Source organism: Lonchura striata, chromosome 21 (genome assembly GCF_046129695.1).
Source record: "Lonchura striata isolate bLonStr1 chromosome 21, bLonStr1.mat, whole genome shotgun sequence".
NCBI lineage: Eukaryota > Metazoa > Chordata > Aves > Passeriformes > Estrildidae > Lonchura > Lonchura striata.
In genome coordinates this window covers 9,174,985-9,187,721 of record NC_134623.1, presented here as the reverse complement: position 1 = coordinate 9,187,721, position 12,737 = coordinate 9,174,985, and positions in this window count along the sequence as shown.

Sequence of the window (12,737 nt, the reverse complement as noted above, 5' to 3'; positions counted from 1 at the left end):
GCACCTGCTTTTCTTCCCGGACTGATGGAGATCCTGGACTGAAATGGCACCTTTTTGTACATAGTTTTTAGAGTTTGTTCTTCTTTTTGGCATATAGGTTTTAGGGCTTCATTTTGTCTTCTGTAAATACATTTCAAATATTGTTGTTAGATATGTTCTTAGGTATATACCTTCTATAAATTGTTGTTATTACAAATATTCTTACAAAAGTAAATGTGTTCTGTGTTTTCATTGCTGTTCTTATGTAAATAAACAACCTTGGGTTTTCACACCCCAGTTCTCTTTCCATTTGCTTCCGGCACAGGCAGTATTGGCCAAGTTGTGTTTTCCACTTGCTCCCGCTTCCCAGGGCTGGAGGTTCATGGGGGAGCTGGCACAGCCACCCCAGCAGTGGTCGTCCCACTCAGAGGGTTCCGCTGACAGAGGTCACTGTCTCCTTGCTGTCTCTCTGGACACACTGGGGAGCTGCAGGGGCGAATCCCAGCCTGCCCTGTCCCATGGGATCCCATGTTGGGACTCAATGTCCCAGCCCGGGTGAGCACTGGTTGTGGCCCTGGACTCAGCATGGCAGGCCTGGTGCTCACAGCAGTGCAGACTTCAAGCTGGCCATGCACAGCTCCGTGTTTCTCCCAAAAATATCACTGCTGCAGCACCTGGGGTTGCCCAGTGCTGGGCTTTTTATCCCCACTGCATGGAGGATCACATGGCAGGGCAAAGGATGGATCCCATGTGGCCTCCAACCTGCCCTGATCCAGGCTGGGCACAGCCTGATGAAGGATGAGCACATCTCGCAGGGATATGGAAACCTCCCCTGAAAACCCAGTTCAGGCAGAGCCTGAGCTCTTTTGTGGCTCTGGGCAGGAAGATGCTCAGGATCTCCCAGAGAGGCTCAGCGGGCAGTAGGATTGTGCCTGCATCTCGCTCTGGACATGCCAGTGGCTCAAGTGACAGCTGTGGGAATGATTTATAATGCACCGAGAGGGGCCACAGTCCTGCAAGGCTCTTACATCAGGAGCAAAGAGCAGCCTGCAGGCTGGGGAAGGCTGGAGCTGTAGCACTGTGTGCTCATCCCTCACCTTCATGGGGAGCTGCCCCCAGAGTTGCTATGTATCACTTTGATGGTTCTCCTGTTGGGTGTATTTTGGAGCAGCTGTTATCTGTGGCTTTTTATGGTGATCCTGTGGAAAGCAGCCATTTACCTGCTGTGATGAACTCAAAACTAATACTAACTCTTCATTCCCTTTGGTTTTATTTGGGGTTTTTTTAGTCTCTTTGTTTGATTGGTTTGCATGGGTTCGTTTGTTTCTAGGTTTTGTCTGTTTTGGTTTGAGTCTTTTGTTGTCTTTTTCATAAGACTCAGGTGAAGTTGGCATAGCCAAAGTCAAGAGAATGTACACCAGGCTTGACTTTCCAGAAATTACTTTTGGCTGGGTTTAACTGCATTCTCCAGGCTCAGGATGACCAGTCCATTTGCAGGATTTGCTCTGCAACATCAGCTTGCCCAGACTCTGCTCGGTGATTCACAAATGGAGAAGACAATGGATATTGTGCCAAGCTTCCTTTCACACAGCCAAAACTGCAACGGCATGAGAGAAAAAAAGAAAAAAACAGAGACTATATTCACCAATTAGAGCAGAAGCAGTGTCCCACCATCTTGCCCTCCACTCTTATTAATTTTGTACATTGAGAGGCAATCCTGGGCCTAAAGCTTCCGTCTCTCAGTTCCTGATGCCATTTGACTCCAGCCTGGACTCCCCCTGATCACACCGCCTGCTTTCCACGTGGGGCTGGGGATGCTCAGCCTGGAAAGAGGAGACCCTGGGGAGGCCTCACTGCAGCTCTGCAGGACTGCAAGGGTGCCACAAGAAAGATTGGGACAGGGTGTTCCACAGGGCCTGTGGCAACAGGACAAGGGGGGGACGGCTTTCAGCTGCAGGAGGCTGATTGAAGTTGGATCTGAGGAAGCTGCTCTCTTCCACTGAGGGTGCTGAGGCACTGGCCCAGGCTGTGGATGCTCCATCCTTGGGAACAGGGCTCTGAGCACCATGGTCTGGGGGAACGTTGCTAAGCATGGAACCAAAGGCTCTCTAGCTCAGTGGTCATGTCACAATCCATGTCCCATCTGGAACTGCCAGCAGCCAGCAAGCAGCACAACACAGCCGTTGGCCCTGGGCTCAGCACACGCTGCACGCTGCTCCTGCTGCTCCTGTCACCCTTCTTGTTCCTGCCCCCGAGACCTCATCTCATCAGTCTCAAAAGCTGCCTAAGGCCTGGATTGTGTCATCCATCCCTGCAGGATGCTCACATTTGTCCTGAGGAAGGTACGGTGCCATTCCATGGAGGTGGATCCCCCCAGCTGCCCGGGTGTGGGCTGGAGTTCTGGGGGGATGGGGTGGGACAGGGACCCCACTCTGAGGTTTTGCTACCTCTGCAGGCTGTTGCAGGTAGAGAAGACAAGATGGAGGTGGACAGACAGACTGATAGAGAGGAGAAGATGGAAGTGGAGGGAGAAAAGAGAGGAGAGGAAGAGATGGAGGTGGGCACCATAATGGATACGGAGGAGGAGATGGAGGTGGATGGAGAACAGACTGGAGAGGAAGAGATGGAGGTTGATGAGGATGAGGAGATGGACGTGGAAATGGAAGAGTACACCCAGGAGATGGACATTGATGAGGAAGATGAAGAGGAGGCCATGGTCCTGGGATGAAGAGCAATGCCAGCAGCAGGACAGGCATGTGGTCCCCACAGGCACAGTGGGTTCCCTGCAGCCAGGCTGGGGCGGGATTGGGCTGGCTGGTCCCTGCTCAGGCACGTGGTACCCAGTGCCTTGGGTTCTGCTGGCCATGCCCAGCCTGTCCTGTTCTTGCTTTGGGCCACACAAGCCCCATGGCAGTGCCTGGGGCCCAGCCCCCAGACCCAGCCAGCCTCAGCTCTGGCAGCAGAGTCCCAGTGTGCCAGCCTGGGGACACACGGAAGAGCCCTCTGTGCCTGACTGGAGTGACCATGGCACCTGCTTTTCTTCCCGGACTTATGGAGATCCTGGACTGAAATGGCACCTTTTTGTACATAGTTTTTAGAGTTTGTTCTTCTTTTTGGCATATAGGTTTTAGGGCTTCATTTTGTCTTCTGTAAATACATTTCAAATATTGTTGTTAGATATGTTCTTAGGTATATACCTTCTATAAATTGTTGTTATTACAAATATTCTTACAAAAGTAAATGTGTTCTGTGTTTTCATTGCTGTTCTTATGTAAATAAACAACCTTGGGTTTTCACACCCCAGTTCTCTTTCCATTTGCTTCTGGCACAGGCAGTATTGGCCAAGTTGTGTTTTCCACTTGCTCCCGGTTCCCAGGGCTGGAGGTTCATGGGGGAGCTGGCACAGCCACCCCAGCAGTGGTCGTCCCACTCAGAGGGTTCCGCTGACAGAGGTCACTGTCTCCTTGCTGTCTCTCTGGACACACTGGGGAGCTGCAGGGGCGAATCCCAGCGTGCCCTGTCCCATGGGATCCCATGTTGGGACTCAATGTCCCAGCCCGGGTGAGCACTGGTTGTGGCCCTGGGCTCAGCATGGCAGGCCTGGTGCTCACAGCAGTGCAGACTTCAAGCTGGCCATGCACAGCTCCGTGTTTCTCCCAAAAATATCACTGCTGCAGCACCTGGGGTTCCCCAGTGCTGGGCTTTTTATCCCCACTGCATGGAGGATCACATGGCAGGGCAAAGGATGGATCCCATGTGGCCTCCAACCTGCCCTGATCCAGGCTGGGCACAGCCTGATGAAGGATGAGCACATCTCGCAGGGATATGGAAACCTCCCCTGAAAACCCAGTTCAGGCAGAGCCTGAGCTCTTTTGTGGCTCTGGGCAGGAAGATGCTCAGGATCTCCCAGAGAGGCTCAGCGGGCAGTAGGATTGTGCCTGGATCTCGCTCTGGACATGCCAGTGGCTCAAGTGACAGCTGTGGGAATGATTTATAATGCACCGAGAGGGGCCACAGTCCTGCAAGGCTCTTACATCAGGAGCAAAGAGCAGCCTGCAGGGTGGGGAAGGCTGGAGCTGTAGCACTGTGTGCTCATCCCTCACCTTCATGGGGAGCTGCCCCCAGACTTGCTATGTATCACTTTGATGGTTCTCCTGTTGGGTGTATTTTGGAGCAGCTGTTATCTGTGGCTTTTTATGGTGATCCTGTGGAAAGCAGCCATTTACCTGCTGTGATGAACTCAAAACTAATACTAACTCTTCATTCCCTTTGGTTTTATTTGGGGTTTTTTTAGTCTCTTTGTTTGATTGGTTTGCATGGGTTCGTTTGTTTCTAGGTTTTGTCTGTTTTGGTTTGAGTCTTTTGTTGTCTTTTTCATAAGACTCAGGTGAAGTTGGCATAGCCAAAGTCAAGAGAATGTACACCAGGCTTGACTTTCCAGAAATTACTTTTGGCTGGGTTTAACTGCATTCTCCAGGCTCAGGATGACCAGTCCATTTGCAGGATTTGCTCTGCAACATCAGCTTGCCCAGACTCTGCTCGGTGATTCACAAATGGAGAAGACAATGGATATTGTGCCAAGCTTCCTTTCAAACAGCCAAAACTGCAACGGCATGAGAGAAAAAAAGAAAAAAACAGAGACTATATTCACCAATTAGAGCAGAAGCAGTGTCCCACCATCTTGCCCTCCACTCTTATTAATTTTGTACATTGAGAGGCAATCCTGGGCCTAAAGCTTCCGTCTCTCAGTTCCTGATGCCATTTGACTCCAGCCTGGACTCCCCCTGATCACACTGCCTGCTTTCCACGTGGGGCTGGGGATGCTCAGCCTGGAAAGAGGAGACCCTGGGGAGGCCTCACTGCAGCTCTGCAGGACTGCAAGGGTGCCACAAGAAAGATTGGGACAGGGTGTTCCACAGGGCCTGTGGCAACAGGACAAGGGGGGGACGGCTTTCAGCTGCAGGAGGCTGATTGAAGTTGGATCTGAGGAAGCTGCTCTCTTCCACTGAGGGTGCTGAGGCACTGGCCCAGGCTGTGGATGCTCCATCCTTGGGAACAGGGCTCTGAGCACCATGGTCTGGGGGAACGTTGCTAAGCATGGAACCAAAGGCTCTCTAGCTCAGTGGTCATGTCACAATCCATGTCCCATCTGGAACTGCCAGCAGCCAGCAAGCAGCACAACACAGCCGTTGGCCCTGGGCTCAGCACACGCTGCACGCTGCTCCTGCTGCTCCTGTCACCCTTCTTGTTCCTGCCCCCGAGACCTCATCTCATCAGTCTCAAAAGCTGCCTAAGGCCTGGATTGTGTCATCCATCCCTGCAGGATGCTCACATTTGTCCTGAGGAAGGTACGGTGCCATTCCATGGAGGTGGATCCCCCCAGCTGCCCGGGTGTGGGCTGGAGTTCTGGGGGGATGGGGTGGGACAGGGACCCCACTCTGAGGTTTTGCTACCTCTGCAGGCTGTTGCAGGTAGAGAAGACAAGATGGAGGTGGACAGACAGACTGATAGAGAGGAGAAGATGGAAGTGGAGGGAGAAAAGAGAGGAGAGGAAGAGATGGAGGTGGGCACCATAATGGATACGGAGGAGGAGATGGAGGTGGATAGAGAACAGACTGGAGAGGAAGAGATGGAGGTTGATGAGGATGAGGAGATGGACGTGGAAATGGAAGAGTACACCCAGGAGATGGACATTGATGAGGAAGATGAAGAGGAGGCCATGGTCCTGGGATGAAGAGCAATGCCAGCAGCAGGACAGGCATGTGGTCCCCACAGGCACAGTGGGTTCCCTGCAGCCAGGCTGGGGCGGGATTGGGCTGGCTGGTCCCTGCTCAGGAACGTGGTACCCAGTGCCTTGGGTTCTGCTGGCCATGCCCAGCCTGTCCTGTTCTTGCTTTGGGCCACACAAGCCCCATGGCAGTGCCTGGGGCCCAGCCCCCAGACCCAGCCAGCCTCAGCTCTGGCAGCAGAGTCCCGCTGGGCCAGCCTGGGGACACACGGAAGAGCTCTCTGTGCCTGACTGGAGTGACCATGGCACCTGCTTTTCTTCCCGGACTTATGGAGATCCTGGACTGAAATGGCACCTTTTTGTACATAGTTTTTAGAGTTTGTTCTTCTTTTTGGCATATAGGTTTTAGGGCTTCGTTTTGTCTTCTGTAAATACATTTCAAATATTGTTGTTAGATATGTTCTTAGGTATATACCTTCTATAAATTGTTGTTATTACAAATATTCTTACAAAAGTAAATGTGTTCTGTGTTTTCATTGCTGTTCTTATGTAAATAAACAACCTTGGGTTTTCACACCCCAGTTCTCTTTCCATTTGCTTCCGGCACAGGCAGTATTGGCCAAGTTGTGTTTTCCACTTGCTCCCGCTTCCCAGGGCTGGAGGTTCATGGGGGAGCTGGCACAGCCACCCCAGCAGTGGTTGTCCCACTCAGAGGGTTCCGCTGACAGAGGTCACTGTCTCCTTGCTGTCTCTCTGGACACACTGGGGAGCTGCAGGGGCGAATCCCAGCGTGCCCTGTCCCATGGGATCCCATGTTGGGACTCAATGTCCCAGCCCGGGTGAGCACTGGTTGTGGCCCTGGACTCAGCATGGCAGGCCTGGTGCTCACAGCAGTGCAGACTTCAAGCTGGCCATGCACAGCTCCGTGTTTCTCCCAAAAATATCACTGCTGCAGCACCTGGGGTTGCCCAGTGCTGGGCTTTTTATCCCCACTGCATGGAGGATCACATGGCAGGGAAAGGATGGGATCCCATGTGGCCTCCAACCTGCCCTGATCCAGGCTGGGCACAGCCTGATGAAGGATGAGCACATCTCGCAGGGATATGAAAACCTCCCCTGAAAACCCAGTTCAGGCCGAGCCTGAGCTCTTTTGTGGCTCTGGGCAGGAAGATGCTCAGGATCTCCCAGAGAGGCTCAGCGGGCAGTAGGATTGTGCCTGCATCTCGCTCTGGACATGCCAGTGGCTCAAGTGACAGCTGTGGGAATGATTTATAATGCACCGAGAGGGGCCACAGTCCTGCAAGGCTCTTACATCAGGAGCAAAGAGCAGCCTGCAGGGTGGGGAAGGCTGGAGCTGTAGCACTGTGTGCTCATCCCTCACCTTCATGGGGAGCTGCCCCCAGAGTTGCTATGTATCACTTTGATGGTTCTCCTGTTGGGTGTATTTTGGAGCAGCTGTTATCTGTGGCTTTTTATGGTGATCCTGTGGAAAGCAGCCATTTACCTGCTGTGATGAACTCAAAACTAATACTAACTCTTCATTCCCTTTGGTTTTATTTGGGGTTTTTTTAGTCTCTTTGTTTGATTGGTTTGCATGGGTTCATTTGTTTCTAGGTTTTGTCTGTTTTGGTTTGAGTCTTTTGTTGTCTTTTTCATAAGACTCAGGTGAAGTTGGCATAGCCAAAGTCAAGAGAATGTACACCAGGCTTGACTTTCCAGAAATTACTTTTGGCTGGGTTTAACTGCATTCTCCAGGCTCAGGATGACCAGTCCATTTGCAGGATTTGCTCTGCAACATCAGCTTGCCCAGACTCTGCTCGGTGATTCACAAATGGAGAAGACAATGGATATTGTGCCAAGCTTCCTTTCAAACAGCCAAAACTGCAACGGCATGAGAGAAAAAAAGAAAAAAACAGAGACTATATTCACCAATTAGAGCAGAAGCAGTGTCCCACCATCTTGCCCTCCACTCTTATTAATTTTGTACATTGAGAGGCAATCCTGGGCCTAAAGCTTCCGTCTCTCAGTTCCTGATGCCATTTGACTCCAGCCTGGACTCCCCCTGATCACACTGCCTGCTTTCCACGTGGGGCTGGGGATGCTCAGCCTGGAAAGAGGAGACCCTGGGGAGGCCTCACTGCAGCTCTGCAGGACTGCAAGGGTGCCACAAGAAAGATTGGGACAGGGTGTTCCACAGGGCCTGTGGCAACAGGACAAGGGGGGGACGGCTTTCAGCTGCAGGAGGCTGATTGAAGTTGGATCTGAGGAAGCTGCTCTCTTCCACTGAGGGTGCTGAGGCACTGGCCCAGGCTGTGGATGCTCCATCCTTGGGAACAGGGCTCTGAGCACCATGGTCTGGGGGAACGTTGCTAAGCATGGAACCAAAGGCTCTCTAGCTCAGTGGTCATGTCACAATCCATGTCCCATCTGGAACTGCCAGCAGCCAGCAAGCAGCACAACACAGCCGTTGGCCCTGGGCTCAGCACACGCTGCACGCTGCTCCTGCTGCTCCTGTCACCCTTCTTGTTCCTGCCCCCGAGACCTCATCTCATCAGTCTCAAAAGCTGCCTAAGGCCTGGATTGTGTCATCCATCCCTGCAGGATGCTCACATTTGTCCTGAGGAAGGTACGGTGCCATTCCATGGAGGTGGATCCCCCCAGCTGCCCGGGTGTGGGCTGGAGTTCTGGGGGGATGGGGTGGGACAGGGACCCCACTCTGAGGTTTTGCTACCTCTGCAGGCTGTTGCAGGTAGAGAAGACAAGATGGAGGTGGACAGACAGACTGATAGAGAGGAGAAGATGGAAGTGGAGGGAGAAAAGAGAGGAGAGGAAGAGATGGAGGTGGGCACCATAATGGATACGGAGGAGGAGATGGAGGTGGATGGAGAACAGACTGGAGAGGAAGAGATGGAGGTTGATGAGGATGAGGAGATGGACGTGGAAATGGAAGAGTACACCCAGGAGATGGACATTGATGAGGAAGATGAAGAGGAGGCCATGGTCCTGGGATGAAGAGCAATGCCAGCAGCACGACAGGCATGTGGTCCCCACAGGCACAGTGGGTTCCCTGCAGCCAGGCTGGGGCGGGATTGGGCTGGCTGGTCCCTGCTCAGGCACGTGGTACCCAGTGCCTTGGGTTCTGCTGGCCATGCCCAGCCTGTCCTGTTCTTGCTTTGGGCCACACAAGCCCCATGGCAGTGCCTGGGGCACAGCCCCCAGACCCAGCCAGCCTCAGCTCTGGCAGCAGAGTCCCAGTGTGCCAGCCTGGGGACACACGGAAGAGCCCTCTGTGCCTGACTGGAGTGACCATGGCACCTGCTTTTCTTCCCGGACTGATGGAGATCCTGGACTGAAATGGCACCTTTTTGTACATAGTTTTTAGAGTTTGTTCTTCTTTTTGGCATATAGGTTTTAGGGCTTCATTTTGTCTTCTGTAAATACATTTCAAATATTGTTGTTAGATATGTTCTTAGGTATATACCTTCTATAAATTGTTGTTATTACAAATATTCTTACAAAAGTAAATGTGTTCTGTGTTTTCATTGCTGTTCTTACGTAAATAAACAACCTTGGGTTTTCACACCCCAGTTCTCTTTCCATTTGCTTCTGGCACAGGCAGTATTGGCCAAGTTGTGTTTTCCACTTGCTCCCGGTTCCCAGGGCTGGAGGTTCATGGGGGAGCTGGCACAGCCACCCCAGCAGTGGTCGTCCCACTCAGAGGGTTCCGCTGACAGAGGTCACTGTCTCCTTGCTGTCTCTCTGGACACACTGGGGAGCTGCAGGGGCGAATCCCAGCGTGCCCTGTCCCATGGGATCCCATGTTGGGACTCAATGTCCCAGCCCGGGTGAGCACTGGTTGTGGCCCTGGGCTCAGCATGGCAGGCCTGGTGCTCACAGCAGTGCAGACTTCAAGCTGGCCATGCACAGCTCCGTGTTTCTCCCAAAAATATCACTGCTGCAGCACCTGGGGTTGCCCAGTGCTGGGCTTTTTATCCCCACTGCATGGAGGATCACATGGCAGGGCAAAGGATGGGATCCCATGTGGCCTCCAACCTGCCCTGATCCAGGCTGGGCACAGCCTGATGAAGGATGAGCACATCTCGCAGGGATATGGAAACCTCCCCTGAAAACCCAGTTCAGGCAGAGCCTGAGCTCTTTTGTGGCTCTGGGCAGGAAGATGCTCAGGATCTCCCAGAGAGGCTCAGCGGGCAGTAGGATTGTGCCTGCATCTCGCTCTGGACATGCCAGTGGCTCAAGTGACAGCTGTGGGAATGATTTATAATGCACCGAGAGGGGCCACAGTCCTGCAAGGCTCTTACATCAGGAGCAAAGAGCAGCCTGCAGGGTGGGGAAGGCTGGAGCTGTAGCACTGTGTGCTCATCCCTCACCTTCATGGGGAGCTGCCCCCAGAGTTGCTATGTATCACTTTGATGGTTCTCCTGTTGGGTGTATTTTGGAGCAGCTGTTATCTGTGGCTTTTTATGGTGATCCTGTGGAAAGCAGCCATTTACCTGCTGTGATGAACTCAAAACTAATACTAACTCTTCATTCCCTTTGGTTTTATTTGGGGTTTTTTTAGTCTCTTTGTTTGATTGGTTTGCATGGGTTCGTTTGTTTCTAGGTTTTGTCTGTTTTGGTTTGAGTCTTTTGTTGTCTTTTTCATAAGACTCAGGTGAAGTTGGCATAGCCAAAGTCAAGAGAATGTACACCAGGCTTGACTTTCCAGAAATTACTTTTGGCTGGGTTTAACTGCATTCTCCAGGCTCAGGATGACCAGTCCATTTGCAGGATTTGCTCTGCAACATCAGCTTGCCCAGACTCTGCTCGGTGATTCACAAATGGAGAAGACAATGGATATTGTGCCAAGCTTCCTTTCACACAGCCAAAACTGCAACGGCATGAGAGAAAAAAAGAAAAAAACAGAGACTATATTCACCAATTAGAGCAGAAGCAGTGTCCCACCATCTTGCCCTCCACTCTTATTAATTTTGTACATTGAGAGGCAATCCTGGGCCTAAAGCTTCCGTCTCTCAGTTCCTGATGCCATTTGACTCCAGCCTGGACTCCCCCTGATCACACCGCCTGCTTTCCACGTGGGGCTGGGGATGCTCAGCCTGGAAAGAGGAGACCCTGGGGAGGCCTCACTGCAGCTCTGCAGGACTGCAAGGGTGCCACAAGAAAGATTGGGACAGGGTGTTCCACAGGGCCTGTGGCAACAGGACAAGGGGGGGACGGCTTTCAGCTGCAGGAGGCTGATTGAAGTTGGATCTGAGGAAGCTGCTCTCTTCCACTGAGGGTGCTGAGGCACTGGCCCAGGCTGTGGATGCTCCATCCTTGGGAACAGGGCTCTGAGCACCATGGTCTGGGGGAACGTTGCTAAGCATGGAACCAAAGGCTCTCTAGCTCAGTGGTCATGTCACAATCCATGTCCCATCTGGAACTGCCAGCAGCCAGCAAGCAGCACAACACAGCCGTTGGCCCTGGGCTCAGCACACGCTGCACGCTGCTCCTGCTGCTCCTGTCACCCTTCTTGTTCCTGCCCCCGAGACCTCATCTCATCAGTCTCAAAAGCTGCCTAAGGCCTGGATTGTGTCATCCATCCCTGCAGGATGCTCACATTTGTCCTGAGGAAGGTACGGTGCCATTCCATGGAGGTGGATCCCCCCAGCTGCCCGGGTGTGGGCTGGAGTTCTGGGGGGATGGGGTGGGACAGGGACCCCACTCTGAGGTTTTGCTACCTCTGCAGGCTGTTGCAGGTAGAGAAGACAAGATGGAGGTGGACAGACAGACTGATAGAGAGGAGAAGATGGAAGTGGAGGGAGAAAAGAGAGGAGAGGAAGAGATGGAGGTGGGCACCATAATGGATACGGAGGAGGAGATGGAGGTGGATGGAGAACAGACTGGAGAGGAAGAGATGGAGGTTGATGAGGATGAGGAGATGGACGTGGAAATGGAAGAGTACACCCAGGAGATGGACATTGATGAGGAAGATGAAGAGGAGGCCATGGTCCTGGGATGAAGAGCAATGCCAGCAGCACGACAGGCATGTGGTCCCCACAGGCACAGTGGGTTCCCTGCAGCCAGGCTGGGGCGGGATTGGGCTGGCTGGTCCCTGCTCAGGCACGTGGTACCCAGTGCCTTGGGTTCTGCTGGCCATGCCCAGCCTGTCCTGTTCTTGCTTTGGGCCACACAAGCCCCATGGCAGTGCCTGGGGCACAGCCCCCAGACCCAGCCAGCCTCAGCTCTGGCAGCAGAGTCCCAGTGTGCCAGCCTGGGGACACACGGAAGAGCCCTCTGTGCCTGACTGGAGTGACCATGGCACCTGCTTTTCTTCCCGGACTGATGGAGATCCTGGACTGAAATGGCACCTTTTTGTACATAGTTTTTAGAGTTTGTTCTTCTTTTTGGCATATAGGTTTTAGGGCTTCATTTTGTCTTCTGTAAATACATTTCAAATATTGTTGTTAGATATGTTCTTAGGTATATACCTTCTATAAATTGTTGTTATTACAAATATTCTTACAAAAGTAAATGTGTTCTGTGTTTTCATTGCTGTTCTTACGTAAATAAACAACCTTGGGTTTTCACACCCCAGTTCTCTTTCCATTTGCTTCTGGCACAGGCAGTATTGGCCAAGTTGTGTTTTCCACTTGCTCCCGGTTCCCAGGGCTGGAGGTTCATGGGGGAGCTGGCACAGCCACCCCAGCAGTGGTCGTCCCACTCAGAGGGTTCCGCTGACAGAGGTCACTGTCTCCTTGCTGTCTCTCTGGACACACTGGGGAGCTGCAGGGGCGAATCCCAGCGTGCCCTGTCCCATGGGATCCCATGTTGGGACTCAATGTCCCAGCCCGGGTGAGCACTGGTTGTGGCCCTGGGCTCAGCATGGCAGGCCTGGTGCTCACAGCAGTGCAGACTTCAAGCTGGCCATGCACAGCTCCGTGTTTCTCCCAAAAATATCACTGCTGCAGCACCTGGGGTTGCCCAGTGCTGGGCTTTTTATCCCCACTGCATGGAGGATCACATGGCAGGG